The sequence below is a fragment of the Triticum dicoccoides genome, chromosome 4B (genome assembly GCF_002162155.2).
Source record: "Triticum dicoccoides isolate Atlit2015 ecotype Zavitan chromosome 4B, WEW_v2.0, whole genome shotgun sequence".
NCBI lineage: Eukaryota > Viridiplantae > Streptophyta > Magnoliopsida > Poales > Poaceae > Triticum > Triticum dicoccoides.
In genome coordinates this window covers 97,719,920-97,740,477 of record NC_041387.1, presented here as the reverse complement: position 1 = coordinate 97,740,477, position 20,558 = coordinate 97,719,920, and the positions used below count along the sequence as shown (strand labels likewise).

The 20,558-nt window shown below is 42.7% G+C and overlaps 1 pseudogene; it reads left to right on the top strand.

Moving 5' to 3' along the window:
* LOC119292554 overlaps positions 1–19,837 on the top strand; it is a 26,013-nt pseudogene extending 6,176 nt beyond the window's left edge.
* The last annotated feature ends 721 nt before the right edge of the window (positions 19,838–20,558 follow it).

The window sequence follows — 20,558 nt, the reverse complement described above, 5'->3', positions numbered from 1 at the left end:
CGTGTGTGTGTGTGTGTGTGTGGGTGGGTGGGTGGGTGTGCATGCGTGGGTGTGTGTGTGTGTTTGTGTGTGTGTGTGTCACGGGGTCCTCGGTGGCGGATGTAATTTAAGTGTGCATGGCTTCATCATAGAGAGGTGATGTGTATGGCAGAGGCCACCAACGATGGGGTGCGAGAGAGAAAATGCATGCGCGTGAGAGGAGTCGACACCGAGAGAACGTGTTTGTTCAAGAGACACCGAGGAAGACTACTATATATCGATGGTGCATGTAGGCGGGAATTAAACAAAGGGATGGTCTTATTGGTTTCAGGGATATAGGGGAAGAGTTAGAGGGGGGTAGCTAGAAGGAGATTGTTAAGTGTGAGTGTGTGTTTTACCCATCCAGACGGAAGTTATGTGCACACAAGAAGAGAACGATTCGATGCGGTGTTAGGGTTGAGGGTAATTAACTACGTATGGAGACATAGAGACCTTGAACATGCATGTGTGAGAGGTATACATGTATATGTAGGATGTGTGTGTGTGCGCGCGCGCATGATCGAGATAAAGAAAGAAGACATAAGTCATAAGATCAACGACATGGGAGAGACGGATCGGTATGACAATATGCATGCATGTGAGAATGCAGAAGAAGGACCGACAAATGAACATGTGTTTTTGTCTTTAAGAGATAGTGGCATGGGCTGGAGCATGCATCTATGGGGGGCAGAGGGAGTGACGCACAATGATTGTGCAAAAGAGATCAACCTATAAATGCATATGTATGGAGAGACATATATAGTGTGGGTGATAGCACTACAAAAAAAGACACATCCATGACATTTTGGGCTGAACAAATTTTTTTTCTGTCATACTTATGACACTTCTATGACGATAATTGTGACAAAACCCGGTATCATCAAAGATGTGGTGGGCTCCTATTTCTATGACAAAAAATCATGACAGAAAATGGGCTTTTCGTCCTAGGCGGGACGGAGACGCAGCTACATGACATTCTTTGGACCATCCATGACGGAAAAAATCGTGGTAGAAGCGAGGGCGAGGAAAATTTCGGCGAGTTCCCGGTTACGGTGGGTGGTCGGGGGCCGAGCGATGCGCGTTTCTCTCGTACACGTATGTGTGTGTGAGAGAGGCGTTGGGCTGTAACTGAACCCAAGCGAGGCGTTGGGCTCTAACTGAACCTGAGCGATTGCACTGCAGGCTACGCGTTACTGAACCCGAGCAATTGATCGATGGTTGTTAACTGAAGCCGATCGAGCGATTCCTTCGCTACTGCTGCTAACTGAAGCCGATCGATGCTGCCTCTGGATGAACAGTGAGCGTTGCGGGGGGTGGGTGAACTGTGAGGGTGGCGGTGGATGAACATGACCCCGTGGTGTTGCCACTGGATAAACAGGACCCCGATCGATCGAGCCGGTCGGGGTTGGATGAACAGGACGACCCCGTGGAGGGCTGGATGAACAGGACGACCCCGTGGAGGGCTGGATGAACAGTAGATGGTGGAGGGGTGGATGAACAGTAGCCCGTGGAGGGGTGGTTGAACAAGAGCCCATGGAGAGGGGTGGTTGAACAGTAGCCGGTGGATCGGTGGAGGCTGGATGAATAGGAGCCCGTGGATGAACAGGAGCAGGTGGAGGCTGGAGGAGGTCGACGGTGGATGAACAGTGGCCCGTGGAGGCTGGAGGAGGTCGATGGTGGAGATGAACAGTATCCCGTGGAGTCCTATTTTACGGTATGCCACACCCCTCCCGATGAATAGGACCACGTTTCGACCGTAGCACTCCAACACAAGTCTGTTTCCACCGTTTTGCGGTACGCCACACCCCTCCCGATCAACAGGACCCCGTTTCAGTCGTAGGAGGTCCAACACAAGTCCGTTTCCTCATTTTTGCGGTATGCCAGACCCCTCCCGATGAACAGGATCCCGTTTCGAATGTGGCCGGTCGAACACAAGGCCATTTCCTCCGTTCTGTGGTACGCGAGGCCTTGTTTCCATCCCCTGTTCTGTCCAAGCCCTCCTGATGAATACGAGGACACATACTGTTTTGACCCAGCCGGTTGGCTCCCCATGAACATGACGACGAAGATGTTTCTCCATTCCGACCCGGCCATGTACACGAGCCCTGGCCGTACATATGCGCGAGTAGGCATTCGAGACCCCACCTGTATGTACATATGTGCCGTATTTACTTTCTTGCACCCTGGCCGATGTACGCAGGTGTACATGCTACGTGTGCGCCTCTACTTTGACACGTGCGCGCCTCTACTACGACACCTACGCGCCTCTACATCGACCAGTATGTACGTACACGTTCGCGACCAGAATGACAATGCTACGTACGCTTCGACCAGGTGGGTCCCGACTGTTAGGTGATACGTCTCCAACGTATCTGTAATTTTTGATTGTTCCATGTTATTATATTACCCCTTTTGGCTATTTATGGGCTTTAATTTACAAATTTATAGCATTTTTGGGACTAACCTACTAACTGGAGGCCCAACCCGTATTGCTGTTTTTTTGCCTACTTCATTATTTAGAAGAAAAGGAATATCAAACGGAGTCCAAACGGAATGAAACCTTCGGGAGCGTCATTTTTGGAACGAACGTGATCCAGAGGACTTGGAGTGCAAGTCAAGAAGAAATCGAGGCGGCCAGGAGATAGGAGGGCGCGCCCACCCCTCCTGCGCGTGCCCCCTGTGTCCTGGGCCCCTCGATCGGCCACCGACGTACTTCTTCCTCCTTTATATACCTACGTACCCCGAAAACATCCAGGCAGCCACTAAAACACAATTTCCACCGCCGTAACCTTCTGTATCCGCGAGATCCCATCTTGGAGCCTTCGTCGGTGCTCCGTCGGAGGGGGAATCGACCAGGGAGGGCTTCTACATCAACACCATAGTCCCTCCGATGAGTTGTGAGTAGTTTACCACACACCTTCGGGTCCATAGTTATTAGCTAGACAACTTATTCTCTCTTTTTGGATCTCAATACAATGTTCTCCCCTCTCTTGTGGAGATCTATTCGATGTAAACTCTTTTTGCGGTGTGCTTGTCGAGATCCGATGAATTGTGGGTTTATGATCAAGATTATCTATTAGAAATATTTGAATCTTCGCTGAATTCTTTTATGTATGATTGAGTTATCTTTGCAAGTCTCTTCGAATTATTAGTTTGGTTTGGCCTACTAGATTGATCTTTCTTGCCATGGGAGAAGTGCTTAGCTTTGGATTCAATCTTGCGGTGTTCTTACCCAGTGACAGAAAGGGTTGCAAGGCACATATTGTATTGTTGCCATCGAGGATAAAAATATGGGGTTTATATCATATTGCTTGAGTTTATCCCTCTACATCATGTCATCTTTCTTAATGTGTTACTCTGTTCTTATGAACTTAATACTCTAGATGCATGTTGGACAGCGGTCGATGTGTGGAGTAATAGTAGTAGATGCAGGCAAGAGTCGGTCTACTTGTCACGGATGTGATGCATATATACATGATCATGCCTTGATAATCTCATAATTATTCGCTTTTCTATCAGTTGCTCGACAGTAATTTGTTCACCCACCGTAATACTTATGCTCTCTTCAGAGAAGCCACTAGTGAATCCTATGGCCCCCGGGTCTGTCTTTTATCATATAAGCTTTCAATCTACTTTTATTTGCATCTTTACTTTTTTGCATCTATATTATAAAATACCAAAAATATATTTATCTTATCATACTATCTCTACCAGATCTCACTTTCGCAAGTGGTCGTGAAGGGATAGACAACCCTTTTATTGCGTTGGTTGCGAGTTCTTTGTTTGTTTGTGTAGGTGTGTGGGACTTTTGAGGAGCCTCCTACTGGATTGATACATTGGTTCTCAAAAACTGAGGGAAATACTTACGCTACTATTGCTGCATCACACTTTCCTCTTCAAGGAAAACCAACGCAAGCTCAAGACATAGCAAGAAGGATTTCTGGCACCATTGCCGGGGAAGTCTTCACTCAAGTCAAGACATACCAAGTACCCATCACAAACTCATCTCCCTCGCATTTACATTATTTGCCATTTGCCTCTCGTTTTCCTCTCCCCCACTTCACCCTTGCCGTTTTATTTGCCTTCTCTTTCCCATTATTCGCCCTCTCTCTCTTTTGCTTGCCCTTTTGTTTGCTCGTTTGGTTGGAGTAGATGCTTATTTATTCCTAAACAGAACCTAAGATCTATGGATCCTCATCCGCTTGCCAATCTTTTTAAAAAATCCAATTATGATGAGCCAATTTCTAGTGAGTTTTGTGCACTAGATTATCTTTATAAAGCTTTGCTTGAAATTTGTGAATCTGAAAATTATGATGAAGAAATTTATGAAGAGATTCACGATAACTCTTTGAATAAAAAGCATGATTGCAATGATTTTCCTATAAATTCTCTGGATGTCAACTGTGCTAATAATATGCAAAACCCTAAGCTTGGGGATGCTAGTTTTGCTATGTCTACTACTTGTTTAAATGATCATGATTGGGGTGATTCTTCTTATAACCTTGAAAATTTATTTAAGCTCCATGATGAATATGATATTGATAATAGTGTTTGCAATAATATTGAAAGTGGGTTTGGAAGAGTGTCAACTTTAGATCTCACATATTTGGAGTATGTTCAATCTTATGATATTTTTAATAAAAGTGGGTTTGGAGAGGTCATGACTTTAGTTAATGGTAATCCCACTATTTTGGAAGAGTGTCAACTTTGCATGCATGTGGATCATGTTGAGAATATGTTATGTGATAGCTATTTTGTTGAATTTGCCTATGATCCTACATGTAATTATTATGAGAGAGGAAAATATGGTCGTAGAAATTTTTATCTTACTAAATTACCTCTCGTCATGTTGAGATTGCTATCATCTCTTTCTTCTTCCTTGCATATGCTAGTTTTTGCTTGCCTTGCAAATTTGTTTGCTTATAATATGCCTATGCATAGGAAGTATGTTAGACTTAGATGTGTTTGTCACGTGTTTTACGATGCTCTCTTTGCACTTCAATTCTTGTCTTTCATGTGAGCATCATTAAAATTATCAATGCCTAGCTAAAAGGCTTTAAAGAAAGCGCTTGTTGGGAGAGAACCCAATATTTTTCCTTGCTGTTATGTAATAAATTTTGCATCTACCTTCTGTTTAGATGTGTTTTCTTGCTTTAATTAGTGTTCGTGCCAAGTAGAACCTATAGGATAACCTATGATGATAGTTGATTTGATTCTGCTGAAAAACAGAAACTTTGCACTCGCGGGAAAAAATTCAATAAATCACAGAAACGTCATTTTGCATTGATTCTTTTTGCTGCGGATCAATAAACAAATTTTCCAGGACTTCCTATTTTCGTAGGATTTTTAGAGTTCCATAAGTTTGCGTTAGTTACAGATTGCTACAGACTGTTCTGTTTTTGATAGATTCTGTTTTCATGTGTTGTTTCCTTATTTTGATGCATCTATGGCTAGTATTAAGTGGTATGAACCATAGAGAACTTGGAATACAGTAGGTTTAATACTAATATAAATAAAGAATGAGTTCATTAAAGTACCTTATGTGGTGGTTTTGTTTTCGTTCACTAACGGAGCTTATGAGATTTCCTTTTGAGTTTTGTGTTTTCAAGTTTTCAAGTTTTTGGTAAAGCTTTGATGGACTATGGAATAAGGAGTGGCAAAAGCCTAAGCTTGGGGATGCCCAAGGCACCCCAAGATATTCAAGAATAGCCAATATCCTAATCTTGGGGATGCCCCGGAAGGCATCCCCTCTTTCGTCTTTGTTCATTGGTAACTTTACTTGGAGTTATATTTTTATTCGCCACATGATATGTGTTTTGCTTGGAGCGTCGTGTATTATATTAGTATTTTCTTTGTAGTTTACCACAATCATGCTTGCTGTACACACCTTCTGGGAGAAGCCCACTTGATTAGAATTTATGAGAATACTCTATGTGCTTCACTTATATCTTTTGAGATAGATAGTTTTTGCTCTAGTGCTTCACTTATATCTTTTAGAGCACGGTGGTGTCTTAATTTTTAGAAATTGCTAGTCTCTCATTCTTCACTTATATTATTTTGAGAGTCTCTTAGAACAGCATGGTATTTGCTATGGTTATGAAATTGGTCCTAGAATGATGAGCATCCAAGTTGGGTATAATAAAAACTATCATAGAAAGTGCATAAAACACTAGGATGAATTTGATGCTTGATAATTGTTTTGACATATAAAGGTAGTAATGTTAGAATCATGATAGTGGGTAATTATGAAATTGATAAATACTTTTGTTGAAGTTGGCAAGTCCCGTAGCATGCACGTATGGTAAAAGTTGTGTGACAAATTTGTTGCATGAGGTGCTCTTTTGAGTGTCTTCCTTATGAGTGGCAGTTAGGAACGAGCGATGGTCTTTTCCTACCAATCTATCCCTCTAGGGGCACGCGTAGTAGTACTTTTCTTCGAGGGCTAAGTAGACTTTTGCAATGAGTTCTTTATGACTAATGTGAGTCCATGGATATACGCACACTCATCCTTCCACTTAGCTAGCTTCTATTATACCGCGCAACTTTCGCCGGTAGCATGCAACCATTATTTACATTCCTCAAAACAGCCACCATACCTACCTATTATGGCATTTTCATAGCCATTCCGAGATATATTGCCATGCAACTTTCCATTGTTTCGTTTATTATGACACACTCCATCATTGTCATATTGCTCTTTGCATGATCATGTAGTTGACATCGTATTTGTGGCAAAGCCACCTTCATAATTTTCATACATGTCGCTCTTCATTCATTGCATATCCCGGTACACCGCCGGAGGCATTCATATAGAGTCATATCTTGTTCTAGCTTTCAGTTGTAATTCTTGAGTTGTAAATCAATAAAAGTGTGATGATTTTCATTATTAGAGCATTGTCCCAGTGAGCAAAGGATGATGAAGACTATTATTCCCCCACAAGTCGGGATGAGACTACGGACTTTACAAAAAGAAAAGAAAAAAGAGAAAGGCCAATAAGAAAAAAAAAGGCCAAAGAAAAAAAAGATAAAAAGAAAAAATAAAGAAAAAAAGGAAAAAAATAAAACGAGAGAAAAAGAGAGAAGGGACAATTGCTACTATCTGTTTTCCACACTTGTGCTTCAAAATAGCACCATGATCTTCATGATAGAGAGTCTCCTATGTAGTCACTTTCATATACTAGTGGGAATTTTTCATTATAGAACTTGGCTTGTATATTCCAATGATGGGCTTCCTCAAATGCCCTAGGTCTTCGTGAGCAAGCAAGTTGGATGCACACCCACTTAGTTTCTTTTGTTGAGCCGTCGTACATTTATAGCTCTAGTGCATCCGTTGCATGGCAATCCCAACTCACTCACATTGATATCTATTAATGGGCATCTCCATAGCCCGTTGATACGCCTAGTTGATGTGAGACTATCTTCTCCCCTTTTGTCTTTACAACCACCACCATATACCACCATAGTGCTATGTCCATGGCTTGCGCTCATGTATTGCGTAAGAGTTGAAAAAGCTGAAGCGCGTTAAAAAGTATGAACCAATTGCTCGGCTCGTCATCGGGGTTGTACATGATGGGAGTATTTTGTGTAATGAAAATGAAGCATGGCCTAACTATATGATTTTGTAGGGATAAGCTTTCTTTGGCTATGCTATTTTGATAGGACATGATTATTTGTTAGTATGCTTCGAAGTATTTTTTTTATGTTTTATAATCTTTTATCTTGAATCATTTGGATCTGAACAATCATGCCACAATAAAGAAAATTACATTGAGAATTATGCTAGGTAGCATTCCACATCAAAAATTCTGTTTTTATCATTTACCTACTTGAGGACGAGCAGGAATTAAGCTTGGGGATGTTTGATACATCTCCAATGTATCTATAATTTTTGATTGCTCCATGCTATTATATTACCCGTTTTGGATGTTTATGGGCTTTATTTTACACATTTATATCATTTTTGGGACTAACCTACTAACCGGAGGCCCAGCCCGTATTGCTGTTTTTTGCCTATTTCAGTATTTCGAACAAAAGGAATATCAAACGGAGTCCAAACGGAATGAAACCTTCAGGAGCGTGATTTTTGGAACAAATGTGATCTAGAGGACTTGGAGTGCAAGCCAAGAAGCAGTCGAGGCGGCCATGAGGGTGAAGGGCGCGCCCACCCCCCTGGACGTGCCCCCTATCTCATGGGCCCCTCGGGCGGCCACTTACGTACTTCTTCCTCCTATATATACCCACGTACCCCAAAACATCCAAGGAGCCAACGAAAAACAATTTCCACCACCGTAACCTTCTGTATCCGTGAGATCCCATCTTGGAGCCTTCGCCGGCGCTCCGTCGGAGGGGGAATCGACGACGGAGGGATTCTACATCAACACCATAGCCCTTCCGATGAGTTGTGAGTAGTTTACCACAGACCTTCGAGTCCATAGTTATTAGTTAGATGGCATCTTCTCTCCTTTTGGATCTCAATACCATGTTCTCCCCCTCTCTTGTGGATATCTATTCCATGTACCTCTTTTTGCGGTGTGTTTGTCGAGATCCGATGAATTGTGGGTTTATGATCAAGTTTATCTATGAGAAATATTTGAATCTCCTCTGAATTCTTTTATGTATGATTGAGTTATCTCTGCAAGTCTCTTCGAATTATTAGTTTGGTTTCGCCTACTAGATTGATCTTTCTTGCAATGGGAGAAGTGCTTAGCTTTGGGTTGAATCTTGCAGTCTCCTTTCCCAGTGACAGCAGGGGCAGCAAGGCACGTATTGTATTGTTGCCATCAAGGATAAAAATATGGGGTTTATATCATATTGTATGAGTTTATCCCTCTACATCATGTCATCTTTCTTAATGCGTTACTCTGTTCTTTATGAACTTAAAACTCTAGATGCATGCTGGATAGCGGTCGACGTGTGGAGTAATAGTAGTAGATGCAGGCAGGAGTCGGTCTACTTGTCAAGGACGTGATGCCTATATAAATGATCATGCCTAGATAATCTCATAATTATTCTTTTTTCTATCAATTGCCCGACAGTAATTTGTTCACCCACCGTAATACTTATGCTATCTTGAGAGAAGCCACTAGTGAAACCTATCGCCCCCGGGTCTATCTTTTATCATATAAGCTTTCAATCTACTTTTATTTGCATCTTTACTTTTCCAATCTATATCATAAAATACCAAAAATATATTTATCTTATCATACTATCTCTATCAGATCTCACTTTCGCAAGTGGCCGTGAAGGGATTGACAACCCCTTTATTGCGTTGGTTGCGAGTTCTTTGTTTGTTTGTGTAGGTGCGTGGGACTTTTGAGGAGCCTCCTGCTGGATTGATGCCTTGGTTCTCAAAAACTGAGGGGAATACTTACGCTACTATTGCTGCATCACCCTTTCCTCTTCAAGGAAAACCAACGCAAGCTCAAGACGTAGGACCTCCTACTGGATTAATACCTTGGTTCTCAAAAACTGAGGGAAATACTTACGCTACTTTTCTGCATCACCCTTTCCTCTTCAATGGAAAACCAACGAAGTGATCAAGAGGTAGCAAGAAGGATTTCTGGCGCCGTTGCCGGGGAGGTCTACGCTCAAGTCAAGACATACCAAGTACCCATCACAAACTCTTCTCCCTCGCATTACATTATTTGCCATTTGCCTCTTGTTTTCCTCTCCCGCACTTCACCTTTGCCTTTTCTTCGCCTCTTTACCATTTGCCTTCCCTTTGCCATGGCCAAATCGAAAAGGGCTAAGGGTTCTTTCCCGGGTTTTAGTACTTTGGATAGTCCATCTGTCCTCTCTAAGCTCATAAATAATGATGCTATGGAAAGAACTATCGGGGTTATCAATGAGAATTTGAATAATTTCGATGAATATGACTCCGGAATTTTTCGTTATTTACTTGATGAGTCTTTAAAAGATGCTTGGGATAGGCTATTAATGATTCGAGCTAGCTATTGCCACAATATCAAATTGAGATATACTTAAAAAGCTTTTATGTTGGCTTACCCTCTTCGTTCAAGCAAGTTTTAGATTCTATTTTTTACGAAGGTTTTCTTGAGGGGGATGCTATAGATACCTATGAAAAAATGAAAACTATATTTGGGCACCCCATGAGTGATAAGGTTGAATCCACCTCTTTTTTATGCTTTTATCAAAACGAAATTATCAAAGAGATAAAGGCTAGCTTAGATGAAAATTTCCGTAGCGTGCTTAATCTTTCTTCTACCATTAATGGCAACGTGCTTTCCCAAAATAGAAGGATAAATGTTATAGATAAGAAATTTTCTCTTTTCTTCCCAATACCAAAGATGGCAATACTTAAATCTATTCTCGCTTTTATGCCTAGCTAGGGGCGTTAAACAATAGCGCTTGTTGGGAGGCAACCCAATTTTATTTTTGTTCTTAGCTTTTTGTTCCTGTTTAGTATCAAATAATTCATCTAGATTCTGTTTAGATGTGGTTTTATGTTTTAACTAGCAAAAATGCCCGCGCGTCACAACGGGAGAAAAGAATTGTTTGTGCGTATGTGCGTTGCCATGGGAGAACACTCACATATGAGATGCTATCAAGATTCATCGTAACTGAAAACTTAATTATCCATTTGTTAAAGTATCATACATGCATTTGTCTACATAAAGAGATATGGTTAAATGCCCATGCATTTTGATGGAGAAAAAAATCAACCGATTGTAACTTTTTCGTTTGCCAATTAAACCTAGGCACCTTGACCACCTTTAACCTAAATCTACTTTAGTCACGATCAATGTAGGAGAAAAGTCTCTGATTGAAAAAGCTATAAATCAAACGTAGATTGGGAAGAGGGTATGTATTATCGTCATTGACCATCTAAATTTGTTCGTAGCCTCCTAGATATTTCTAGAAACATCATACATCAATATCACACTTAGCAATCTCAACCGTGGTATTGGCTGAGTCTCGATGCAAAAATTCAGAAAATGCATCCTGTCTACTGCTTCTCAGCTTCAGTAAACAACAGAGCATTGTTGCCATAGTTATAAATTAAATCAGGTGAAATTAGCAATTCAATGTACAACAGACCAAACAAAATCTGAGTTTACGCATTTACTACAATCCATTGTTATCTATATGCTAGAGTTACCTAAACAAATACTATTGATAAGAGTAGGTGTGACAAACAAACAAACTACCATAGCACCGCACGTCTCCACATGCACATAAAATTGCAGCTCAGAAAAGCTTATGCTGGTTTTACCCCTTTTTTCCTTTTTCTTTTGAGGTGAATTTTCTTTTTTTGTGAGCTCAGTTTGAGGCAAAAAAAACGTCGTCGCTGGGCCTGCTGGCCGTTTGGCACCTCCACCTACTCGGGAGCCTGCAGCACCGGAGCCTCTGGTCACTGGTCGCATCCCACGGCCCGATCATGCACCTGCGTCTCAGCGCGCGCCCACCGTGGTGGCCAGCTCCGCGCCTGGGGTGGAGGAGGCCATGAAGACCCGCGACTTGGACTACGCCGGCTGCCCAGGCTCCTCATGGTCGACCGCTTCTTCTACGGCACAGGAAGCATCACCTTCGCACCCTACGGCGACCACTGGTGCCAGGCGTGCTGCATCTGCACCACCCACATGCTCAGCGCATGCCGGGTCATGTCCCTTGGCGGCGTTCGGGCGGAGGAGGCCGCCTCACTCGCCGGCCGGGTCCGCCGCTCCGGCATCTCTGGCGGCGTCATGAACCTGAGTGACAACCTCATCGTGTAATCCAACATGGTCATCTCCCGCTGCACGCTCGGCAACATAGAGTGTGGGGTGGAAGGCGGCAGCGTGAGGCTGAGGAAGGCGTTCGGCGAGATGGAGGAGCTCCTCGACACGGTGCCCATGGGCAGTGTCGTGGCTGCGGTGGGTAGACACGGTGACGGGGCTGGTGCGGTGGGCGAGGCGCGTCTTCGAGGAGATGTATGTGTTGCTGGAGCGGGTCATCGCTGACCATCGCTAGCGCCGCCGTGTCGCCACCCGGGACGATGAGGGAGACTTCGTGGACGTGATGCTAGATGACGACGAGCTAGACACGGACAAAAACAAAAGCATCATCCTCGACGTGCTAGCCGCCGCCAGGGCATTGACCTTCGTGTTGCTCGAGTGAGCCGTGGCGGAGCTCATCAACCACCCGCACGAGATGCGTAGGCTCCAGGCTGAGGTCCGCGCTGCCGTCTCCCCTGCCGTCAGCTCGGTCGTCAAAGAGGCCTATCTCCCGCGTCACCCATACCTGAAGGGCGCGATCTACGACACCCTGCGGCTCCACCCGCCGTCGTCGCTGCTCCTGCTGCGGGAGACATTGGAGGACACACGGCTGCTGGGCTACAATGTGCTGGCGGGCACCCGGGTCCTGATCAACGCTTGGGCCATCGGACGCGACCCGGCGACGTGGGGTCCGTGCGCCGTGATAAACTTGCTTGCGATCATTCGATGCACACAACGTGGTTCCCCGAATTAGTACCAACTCGTGTATATGTTTTAAATTCAAACTGAAAGCGTAAATTCAGAGGAAGAAAGCGTATTGTGACAGTGAACCCTGGGACTCAATCCGTGCTTTATTATTAGGTAAAGATTAGTGTTTGTGCGAAGTAGAACCTATAGGATCATCTTGGGTGATAGTTAATTTGATCTTGCTGAAAAATAGAAACTTCTGCATGCACGAGAATAATTTTAATAAATCACAGACATGTGCTTTTTAGTTGATTCTTTTTGCTTTAGATTAGTAGACAAATTGACTAGGATTTCCTATTTTGGTAGGATTTTTAGAGTTCAAAAATTATTCAAAAGTTACAAATTGCTACAGACTGTTTTGTTTTTGACAGACTCTGTTTTTCGTGTGTTGTTTGCTTATTTTGATGAATCTATGGCTAGTATCGGGGGGTATGAACCATAGAGAAGTTGGAATAAAGTAGGTTTAACACCAATATAAATAAAGAATGAGTTCATCACAGTACCTTAAAGTGGTGGTTTGCTTTCTTGCACTAACGGAGCTCATGAGATTTTCTGTTGAGTTTTGTGTTGTGAAGTTTTCAAGTTTTGGGTAAAGATTTGATGGATTATGGAATAAGGAGTGGCAATAGCATAAGATTTGGGATTCCCAAGGCACCCCAAGGTAAATTCAAGGACAACCAAAAGCCTAAGCTTGGAGATGCCCCGGAAGGCATCCCCTCTTTCGTCTTCGTCTATCGGTAACTTTACTTGGAGCTATATTTTTATGCACCACATGATATGTGTTTTGCTTGGAGCGTCTCGTATGATATGAGTCTTTGATTTTTAGTTTTCCACAATCATCCTTGCTGTACACACCTTTTGGGAGAGACACACATGAATCAGAATTTATTAGAATACTCTATGTGCTTCACTTATATCTTTTGAGCTGGATAATTTTGCTCTAGTGCTTCACTTCTATCTTTTTAGAGAACGGCGGTGGTTTTATTTTGTAGAAATTATTGATATCTCATGATTCACTTATATTATTTTGAGAGTATTTTAGAACAGCATGGTATTTTCTATGGTTATAAAATTGGTCCTAAATGATGAGCATCCAAGATATGTATAATAAAAACTATCATATAGAGTGCATTGAATAATATGATAAATTTGATACTTGATAATTGTTTTGAGATATAAAGGTGGTAATGTTAGAGTCATGCTAGTTGGGTAATTATGAAATTGAGAAATACTTGTGTTATAGTTGTCAAGTCCCATAGCATGCACGTATGGTTAAAGTTGTGTGAAAAATTTGTAGCATGGGGTGTTCTTTTGATTGCCCTCTTTATGAGTGGAGGTCGGGATCGCGCGATGGTTAACTCCTACCAACACTTCCCCTAGGAGCATGCGTAGTAGTACTTTGCTTTGAAGGCTAATAAACCTTTGCAATAAGTATATGAGTTCTTTATGACTAATGTAAGTCCATGGATTATACGCACTGCTACCCTTCCATCATTGCTAGCCTCTACAGTACCGTGCATTGCCCTTTCTCACCTTGAGAGTTGGTGCAAACTTCGCCGGTGCATCCAAACCCCGTGATACGATACGCTCTATCACACATAAACCTCCTTATATCTTCCTCAAAACAACCACCATACCTACCTATTATGGCATTTCCATAGCCATTCTGAGATATATTGCCATGCAACTTTCCACCGTTCCGTTTATTATGACACGCTCCATCATTGTCATATTGCTTTTGCATGATCATGTAGTTGGCATCGTATTTGTGGCAAAGCCACCTTTATAGTTCTTTCATACATGTTGCTCTTGATTCATTGCATATCCTGGTATACCGTCGGAGGCATTCACATAGAGTCATATTTTTTTCTAAGTATTGAGTTGTAACTCTTGAGTTGTAAATAAATAGAAGTGTGATGATCTTCATTGTTAGAGCATTATCCCAAGTGAGGAAAGGATGATGGATACTCTGATTCTCCCACAAGTCGGGATGAGACTCCGGACTTTATTAAAAATAAAAGAGGCCAAAGAATACCAAATAAAAAAAGAGGACAAAGAAGCCCACCAAAACAATTAGAGAAAAAAGAGAGAAGGGACAATGTTACTATCTTTTTTCCACACTTGTGCTTCAAAGTAGCACCATGATCTTCATGATAGAGAGTCTCCTATGTTGTCACTTTCATATACTAGTGGGAATTTTTCATTATAGAACTTGGCTTGTATATTCCAATGATGGGCTTCCTCAAAATGCCCTAGGTCTTCATGAGCAAGCGAGTTGGATGCACACCCACTTAGTTTCTTTTGTTGAGCTTTCATACATTTATAGCTCTAGTGCATCCGTTGCATGGCAATCCCTACTCCTCGCATTGATATCTATTAATGGGCATCTCCATAGCCCGTTGATATGCCTAGTCAATGTGAGACCTTATCATTTTTTGTCTTCTCAACACAACCTCCATCATCATATTCTATTCCACCTATAGTGCTATATCCATGGCTTAGGCTCATGTATTGCGTGAGGGTTGAAAAAGCTGAAGCGCGTTAAAAAGTATGAACCAATTGCTTGGCTGAAACCGGGGTTGTTCATGATGGGAGTATTTTGTGTGACAAAAGTGATGCATGGCCTAACTATATGATTTTGTAGGGATAAGCTTTCTTTGGCTATGTTATTTTGATAAGACATGATTACTTGTTAGTGTGCTCGAAGTATTACTATTTTTATGTCAATACTAAACTTTTATCTTGAATCATTTGGATCTGAACATTCATGCCACAATAAAGAAAATTACATTGAGAAATATGCTAGGTAGCATTCCACATCAAAAATTATGTTTTTATCATTTACCTACTCGAGGACGAGTAGGAATTAAGCTTGGAGATGTTTGATGCGTCTCCAACATATCTATAATTTTTGATTGTTCCATGCTATTATATTACCTGTTTTGGATGTTTATGGGCTTTACTAAGCACTTTTGTATCATTTTTGGGACTAACCTATTAACCGGAGGACCAGCCCAAATTGCTGTTTTTTTGCATGTTTCAGTGTTTCACAAAAAAGGAATATCAAATGGAGTCCAAACGGAATGAAACCTTCGGGAGAGTTATTTTTGGAACAAACGCAATCCAATAGACTTGGAGTGGACGTCAAGAAGCAAACGAGGAAGCCACGAGGCAGGGAGGCGCGCCTCCCACCCTCATGGGCCCCTCGTGGCTCCCCTAACCGACTTCCTTCGCCTATATATATCTACATGCCCTAAAAACATCTAGGAGCACCATGAAACCGTATTTCCACCGCCGCAACCTTCTGTACCCATGAGATCCCATCTTGGGGCCTTTTCCGGTGCTCCGTCGGAGGGGGAATCGATCACGGAGGGCTTCTACATCAACGCCATAGCCTCTCCGATGAAGTGTGAGTAGTTTACCAGAGACCTTCGGGTCCATAGTTATTAGCTAGATGGCTTCTTCTCTCTCTTTGAATCTCAATACAAAGTTCCCCTTGATCTTCTTGGAGATCTATTCGATGTAACTCTTTTTGCAGTGTGTTTGTCGAGATCCGATGAATTCTCGGTTTATGATCAAGTTTATCTATGAGAAATATTTCAATCTTCTCTGAATTCTTTTATGTATGATTGGTTATCTTTGCAAGTCTCTTCGAATTATCAGTTTGGTTTGGCCTACTAGATTGATCTTTCTTTCAATGGGAGAAGTGCTTAGCTTTGGGTTCAATCTTGCGGTGTCCTTTCCAAGTGACAGCAGGGGTAGCAAGGCACGTATTGTATTGTTGCCATCGAGGATAAAAATATGGGGTTTATATCATATTTCTTGAGTTTATCCCTCTATATCATGTCATATTGCCTAATGTGTTACTCTGTTCTTATGAACTTAATACTCTAGATGCATGCTGGATAGCGGTCAATTTGTGGAGTAATAGTAGTAGATGCAGAATCGTTTCGATCTACTTGTCGCGGATGTGATGCCTATATACATGATCATGCCTAGATATTCTCATAACTATGCACTTTTCTATCAATTGCTCGACAGTAATTGGTTCACCCATCGTAATACTTATGCTCTCTTGAGAGAAGCCACTAGTGAAACCTATGGCCCCCAGGTCTATTTTCCATCATATAAGTTTCCGATCTACTTTATTTTGCAATCTTTACTTTCCAATCTATATCATAAAAATACCAAAAATATTTATCTTATTATTATCTCTATCAGATCTCACTTTCGCAAGTGGCCGTGAAGGGATTGCCAACCCCTTTATCGCGTTAGTTGCGAGGTTCTTGTTTGTTTGTGTAGGTACGAGGCATTTGCGTGTAGCCTCCTACTGGATTGATACCTTGGTTCTCAAAAACTGAGAGAAATATTTATGCTACTTTGTTGCATCACCCTTTCCTCTTCAAGGGAAAACCAACGCAGTGCTCAAGAGGTAGCAGCGGACACCTCACAACAATGTATTGGTAAACAGCAGTTTTGCTGCAACAAGTTCAAGAAGCCCAAAGCTGATGATGGAGGAATTGAGGCTCCTAATGTCCTGGACCCTATTCCAGATCCAAAACCTATTGAGAGTGGTGATGAAATGGAAGATGAACCTCCAATCTTTGTTGAAGAGGAGGCTGGTCCTAGTAAGAAGAAGAAGAAACGAAAACGCGAGACAATAAAGCAGACTCAATGCAAGGCAAAAATATTGGTGAAGCTAATAGATGGGCGATGGGAGGTGACGCACTTTGTTCGTGACCACAATCATCCACTAGTGAACAAACCTTCGTTGTCCAAATACTTGAGATCCCACCAAGGCATCTCACCTGATGAAAAGGAGTTTCTGTGCATCTTGTATAACTGCAACTTGACTATAGGTGTGGTGTTTCTATATCCCTTAAAGAATTAAGTTTCCTTCTAGGCAGTCCAGTGTGCAACTGTTATGGTACTCCTGTGCAACTGAAATGTCTTAACTGTGCAACTGGTGTCCAACTTCCCATGCTGTTTCTATATCACTTTGGTGCTTGTTGTGCAACCAGATTACCTTCACTGTGCAACTACACAATGTCCTATATGCAAAGTGCAAAGTTTTTTTTAAAAAGGTGCAGCTAGGTGTACATTTCCTGCAATTATCTTCTGTGCCAACACATGTCCTATTACTGTGCAGTTGGATGTGCGCATTCGTGCAAATAAAACAGGATATATTGTTTTATTTTTGTATTATGTGGGACATATGATGCATATAATGGTAGAGTTCTACGAATCTGAGATGATGGTCTCGTTCTGACCAAAGGCAATAACAAATCTGTGTACAAGTTCCATAGAGATTACACAAAGGAGGGTGACATGATTGAGACAATTGCGCACTTCAAGGATATACAGAAAACCGATCCAGACTTCTTCTATAAGGTAAAATATGATGAAGAGGACAGAGTTGTCAACATATTTTGGGTGGATGGCTTAGCTCGAAAAGCTTATGCTGAGGCGTACCACGATTGCATATCATTTGACACTACCTACATGACCAACATGTATAATATGTCATTCGCACCCTTCATTTGAATAAACCGACATGGCCAATCTTTCATGCTCGGTTGCGCGTTTGTGAGGCAGGAGTTGGCATCGAGCTTTGACTAGGTCTTCCAAGCATTCCTAGAGGCTATGGGTGGCAAACCTCCTGACAACTTCATAACCGATCAGGATGGTGCAATGAGGCAGTCAATGCAGAGCATCTTTCCAACCACCATGCATCGATGTTGTCGATGGCACATCATGAAGAAGGCACAAGAAAAAGTTGGTTGGTTGTTGTGCCAGAATCCAGGGCTCTCTGATGATTTCAACTACTGTGTTGACTTCAGCTTCACTCTAGACGAGTTTGAATAGAATTGGGCTGGGTTAATGATGAAGTATGAGGCTATGACACACACACACACACACACACACACTTTGAGAAGTTGTACGTATACAGGTCAACTTGGGTGCTGTGCTACTTCAAACACAGGTTCTTCCCCTTCCTGCAGTCTACACAGCGTAGTGAGGGGTTCAACGCCGTCCTAAAAAGATATGTGAACCCACACAACTCGATGCTGAACTTCGTCAAGCAATATGAAAAAAATTCAGAACCACATCCTTGCCAAGGAAGGCTGGAATGATTACATGACAGAACACCTTGAGATTTAGTTGTGGTCTAACTTCCCAATAGAGAAGCGAGCTTACAAAACCTACACTAGGGACCTTTACCGCAAGTTCAGAGAAGAGTTTGAGCTGATTGGACGTTATAATGTATTCCAAGTTGGTGTTGATATTTTTGAGCTCAGATCGAACTAGGAATTTGTTGCCAAATATGGTTCTCAAAACTACTTGGTGCAGGCAAGGGTGGAGGAGGGTTCCTATTTGTGTGAGTGCTGTAAAAGGGACGAGGAGGGCATCCTCTGTTGCCACATCCTCAAGTTGTTCACCCATATTGGAGCTGATGTCATACCGGAAAGATACCTGCTAAGACGGTGGACACCTACTGTTGTACCTAGTGCGCCAGGTACTGGGTATGAGCAATCAGATGAAATGCCTCCTCAATCAAAGAAGCAGATAAGGGAGAGGAACATGATATACGATTTTCAGAAACTAGCAAAGTTTGCGAGTGGTTCTGATGCAGCACAAGCTATTGTATACAAGCATATGCGCGCAGCACGTACCGAGATCGGCCACTTGAACAAGTCCAAAAAAGAAAAAGAAAAGGCTGCTGCTATGGGGCCATCAAATGATGGCAACCCTCAAGGACCTCCTCCACCTCCAAGCCCAGGCCCTACACGGCATGCTCCGCCACCTCCTCCCCCGCCTGGCCCAACAAGCAGTGGCCTGCGTGCTCCTCCCAATGGCCCTACAGGGAGTACTCACGGGCCTGATCATCCAGGTAATTACTTGCCCAACACCCCATCTAACTAGGTGTGTGATTTCAGTTGCACACATCATGATGCCTAGTTGCATAAAACATGCTACCCAGTTGTGCACGTTATGTTAGTTCGAGCATCAACATAAACAACTAACTGGTTTTTCCTGTTTTGGCTATAGTTGATGGCAACCCTCGAGGACCTTCTCCACCTCCAGGCCCTACACAGCATGATCCTCGACCTCCTCCCCCGCCTGGCCCAACAAGCAGGGCCCGCGTGCTCCTCCCAATGGCCCTACAAGGAGTACTCAGGGGGCTCGTTATCCAGGTAATTACCTGCCCCAACTCCCCAAGGAAGTGTGTGTGGGATTTCAGTTGCGCACATCATGGTGCCCAGTTGCACAGAACAGGCTACCCAGTTGCGCGTGCTCTGTTAGTTCGAGCATCAAGACAAACAAACTAACTTTCTTTTTCCTGTTCTGGCTACAGGTGATTACCACCCAAGTGCCATGACGGGTCGTGCTACTATAGGTTTTCTTTTAAACTTAATTTTCACACAGTAACCAGTTAGTTGCACAACATAAGTTGTGTGGTTGCACAGAACATCAGTCGTGTTTGCGCAGAAAAAAACTAAACTTTTTATATGATTATTCCACAAGTGATCAAACACAAGCTCGTGATGATCCTGCCCCGTTGGAGGTTGCATCCCCGGCACAAGCCTATGATGATTTTGTGCCTAGGGATCCTCCAAGGTTTACTACAAAGGGTAGTGCGAAGAGTCGACGGTACAAATCGGCGCCGGAGCTACACCCAAAGAAGAAAAACAAATGCAGCCACTGCCAATCTACAGAGCACACTGTTGGTGTGTGTCCACTCAGGTTGTTGTGATTCTCTTGTATCATTTGTATCAAAAAAGGGGAAAGGGAAAGGAATGATGGTTTTTGGCCGCAATTTAGGGGCCAAAAGTCGACACATTCAGCAACTATGCTTTCTCCTCTCTAAGTTGTTTTCCTTGAATTAGTTAATGCACTATGTAAAAATGGTTGCTATTTGTGCCTTTGTTGGCAAAGCATTTAATCTTTAGTTGTCGAACAATTGTATGCCCAGTTCTCGTAATGTGTGAACAAAAGTGATGACATTGAGTTGCAACAGAATTACTACTAATATGAAACTACAAAATGTTTGTAAAAATTGTGCAAACCAGCAAGGCATCG